Below are 4,390 nucleotides of genomic sequence, written 5' to 3'. Positions count from 1 at the left end.
CCGTGCCGAGCTGCTGCCCATGACAACCCCCCTCTAGAGGTTTACGGGCAATGAAGTTCTTCCGGTCGGACAAATCCGGATGGCTATTTCACTAGGAGAAGAGCCGCTCAGAAGGACACGTACAACAAACTTCGTGGTGGTCGACTCTCCTTCATCATACAACGTCATTTTGGGACGACCGGCGCTCAGCGAGTTCCGGGCGGCCGTCTCCACCTTCCACCAGAAGATCAAGTTCCCCGTCGAAGACAAAGTGAGAGAAGTACGGGGAGATCAACTGGCAGCTCGGCGATGCTACGTTGAAATGGTCCGAGCAGAAGCAAATTCTGCTCGGAAGTCGCCACGGATCGAGGTGAACGTTATAACTGAAAAGCCTCCCTCTTTAGTTTACGAAGAAAAAGAGGAAGTGCAAATACACCCGACCGGATCGGAGGCCACGACATTCATCGCGTCCGATCTAGAGGCAAATCAGAAAGAGGAGGTGATCCAATGCCTCAGAAGAAACTATGATGTCTTCGTCTGGTCGACACATGAGCTGCCCGGAATTTCACCAAGTATTGCGCAGCATGAGCTCCACGTCCGACCAGACGCTCGACCAGTAAAGCAAAGAAAAAGAGATTTCAGCGCCGAGCAGAATGCCATCATCCGAGCGGAGGTGGAGAAGCTTCTGGAAGCCGGTCATATACGCGAGGTGCAGTTCCCGAGCTGGCTGGCGAACGTAGTATTAGTCTCCAAGCCGGGCAACAAGTGGAGAGTATGCATAGATTTTCGGGATCTCAACAAACCTTGCCCAAAAGACTTTTATCCTCTGCCCCGGATAGATCAGCTAGTGGACTCTACGGTCGGCTGCGAATTAATATGTATGCTCGACGCTTACCAAGGCTATCATTAAGTGCCGCTCGCCTGTGAAGATCAAGAAAAAGTCAGCTTCGTGACGGCCGATGGCACCTATTGCTATAATGTGATGCCGTTCGGATTGAAGAATGCGGGAGCCACATATTAGCGCTTGATGAATAAAGTATTCAGAGAGCAGATTGGGCGAAATCTGGAAGTGTACGTGGACGACATTTTCATCAAGTCCGTCCGAGCGGCCGATCTCTTCAAAGACATGGAGGAAACCTTCCGAACGCTGCGCAAATATGGAGTCAAGCTAAATCCCCAGAAGTGCCTGTTCGGAGCAAAAGGAGGGCGTTTCTTGGGGTACATAGTGACCGAGCGGGGCATCGAAGCAAATCCCAGCAAGGTGAAAGCTATACAAGACATGCCGCCTCCAAGAAATACAAGGGAAGTGCAGCGTTTGACCGGTCGGATAACTGCTCTGTCCAGATTCATCTCCAAAACCGCCGACCGGAGCCTTCCTTTTTTCAAAATCTTGCGCAAGGCCAATAAGTTTCAGTGGGACGAAGAATGTGATCGGGCGTTCAAAGATTTGAAGGCATATCTGAGCTCTCTCCCGGTATTAGCCAAGCTGACTGCGGGTGAGCCACTTTATATGTACTTGTCTTCAACCGAGCAAGCAATTGGCTCGACACTAGTGAAGGCGAGCGGAGAAGAGCCTGTGTATTTCCTTAGTCATATTTTAAAAGATGCTGAATCTCGTTACACTGGACTCGAGAAGTTGGCTTTTGCTCTGGTCCTCGCCGCTCGGTGCCTTCGTCCATACTTCCTGGCGCATACCATCATTGTCAAAACCAATAGCCCGCTCGGGTGTGTATTACTGAATCCAGAAGCGTCCGGGCGGCTCATCAAATGGACGACGGAGTTAAGTGAATTTGACATCTAATACCAGCCCCGCTCGGCAATCAAAGCGCAGTCCTTGGCAGATTTTGTGACTGAAGTGCAGAATTCAGAGCTAGAAGCTATGTGGAAAATATTTGTGGACGGATCATCCACTCGGCTCGGAAGCGGGATTGGAATACTGTTGCTCTCCCCTCAAGAAGAAAAGATGCACTTATCCGTCCGGCTGGATTATAAAGCTACAAACAACGAAGCAGAGTATGAGGCCCTCATAGCCGACTTAGGCAAAGACGGCATGTGGGTGCTTGGCCGGTAATGCTTCATTCGATTCCCGCTGGTCGCCAAGAGCTCGTACCTTCGAATCAATGTTCGCTCAAGCTCTACGCTGAAGCCTTTGAGAAGCTTAAAGTCATTTTTAGAGAAGTCATTGTCCAGAAGATACCCAGAGCAGAAAATCAAGCGGCCGATGAGTTAGCCAAACTCGCGAGCTCAATAACGTCGATCGCCATTCAGCAGCCAATTGAACAAGTATTGTTGGTGGCGCACGTCGACCGTATGGAAGGCCTTACGTTTCCGAGCGACTGGAGGACACCCATCATGGAGTTTCTGCGCTCGGGCGCCACACCGTCCGATCAGAATGAAGCCCAGCTACTAAGGAGGAGAGCCGGTCGGTTCACACTCATCGACGATCAGCTTTACAAGAAGGCTTTCTCATGCCCGCTGTTGAAGTGCGTGAGCTCGGAGGACTCGGCTTACATCATCCAAGAAGTACATCAAGGATCATGCGGAGGACATCCGGGCGGACGATCGCTGGCTAAGAAGATCTTGTTGGCCGGGTACTTCTGGCCAACCTTACAGGCAGATGCCGCTCGGACCGTGTCGACGTGCCTTTCGTGCCAGAAGTACCATAACTCCTACCACCGACCGGCAGAGGAAATGAAGGCATCAACAGTTTCATGTCCGTTCGATCAGTGGGGAATGGATATCGTTGGTCCATTTCCTATGGCGACCGGACAGCGGAAATTTCTGCTAGTGGCGGTCGATTATTTTTCCAAGTGGGTGAAGGCCGAGCCGCTAGCCAGGATCACCGAACAAATGGTCAAAAAGTTCATATGACAGCACATCATCTGTCGGTTCGGCATCCCTCGCCGACTGATTTCCGACAACGGGCGGCAATTCACAGGAAAGTTGCTCGAAGATTGGTGCCAAAGCTATGGCATCGAGCAACACTTCACGTCCGTAGCATACCCCCAAAGCAATGGTCAAGCTGAAGTAGCTAATCGGGAAATTCTTCGTATTCTGCGTGCTCGGCTCGACCATTTGGGAGGAAGTTGGGTGGATGAAGTGCCGGGTGTCTTATGGGCCATCCGAACGACTCCAAAGGAAGGGACATGCGTCACGCCTTTTCACCCGGTGTATGGCGGTGAAGCGGTCATTCCTGTTGAAGTCGGCATCGAGTCCGTCCGGATCCAGAGCTATGATGCTGGCAACGCCGAACGGAGGAACATGGAGTTGGATTTGGTTGACGAGGAGCGAGCCAAGGCGTCCGTTCGGCTAATAGCGTACCGGCAGCGGATGAAGCAAAACTACAACCGCTGCGTAATCCCCAGATCGTTCCAGGTCGGCGATCTTGTCTGGAAGAAAGTCAAGCCGGTCGGCGATGTCGGCAAGCTGGAAGCTCCCTGGGCGGGCCCCTTCAAGGTTATCGAAAAGCTCCGCTCGGGCGCTTACTATTTGGAGGATGAAGAAGGACGGCAGCTGGATCGGCCATGGAGCACGAATCATCTCCAGCCTTATCGAGCTGGATGAGAGGTGCACCGATGTAACTCATTTTTGTGTATATGCTAGTCGCCTATGTCCTTGTAATGCAGGAAGCAAAAAGATAAAAACGCATTGAGCATTATCCGCCGAACGGCCTACTGCGTGAAGACCCCGTGCCGTTCGGCCGGGCGTATAATTATACGAGCCAATTACTCGAAGGCAAAGACCCCATGCCGTTCGGCATGGCATATAAATTACACGAGTCGAAGGCTCGATGGCAAAGACCCCGTACCGTTCGGGTGGGGTGTATATTATTCGAAGCAAGATCGAGGTCAAAGATCCCGCGCCATTCGGCCGGGAGAATGTTAGCCAAGTCGGAGGCTCAGTGACGAAGAGCCCATGTCGTTCGAGAGTATATAATAAAAATTAGCCTTAATAGGCCGTCGAGCTCCGACGTTAAATATCGAGAGACGAGCCGCTGTCTATAAACCCTCCGAGCGGAAGGCCGTCGAGCTCCGACGTTAAATATCGAGAGACAAGCCGGCGTATATAAACCCTCCGAGCGGAAGGCCGTCGAGCTCCGACGTTAAATATCGAGAGACGAGCCGGCGTCTATAAACGCTCCGAGCGGAAGACCGTCGAGCTCCGACGTTAAATATCGAGAGACGAGCCGGCGTCTATAAACCCTCCAAGCGGAAGGCCATCGAGATCCGACGTTAAATATCGAGAGACGAGCCGGCGTCTATAAACGTCCGAGCGGAAGACCGTCGAGCTCCGACGTTAAATATCGAGAGACGAGCCGGCGTCTATAAACGTCCGAGCGGATAGCCATCCACGTGATACATTCCGGCGGTGAGAGCCGACCGACGACGGAGCCTGTTCTTTAAGGTCAACA

Source organism: Zingiber officinale, chromosome 1A (genome assembly GCF_018446385.1).
Source record: "Zingiber officinale cultivar Zhangliang chromosome 1A, Zo_v1.1, whole genome shotgun sequence".
NCBI lineage: Eukaryota > Viridiplantae > Streptophyta > Magnoliopsida > Zingiberales > Zingiberaceae > Zingiber > Zingiber officinale.
Note: the sequence above shows the minus strand (reverse complement) of the source record.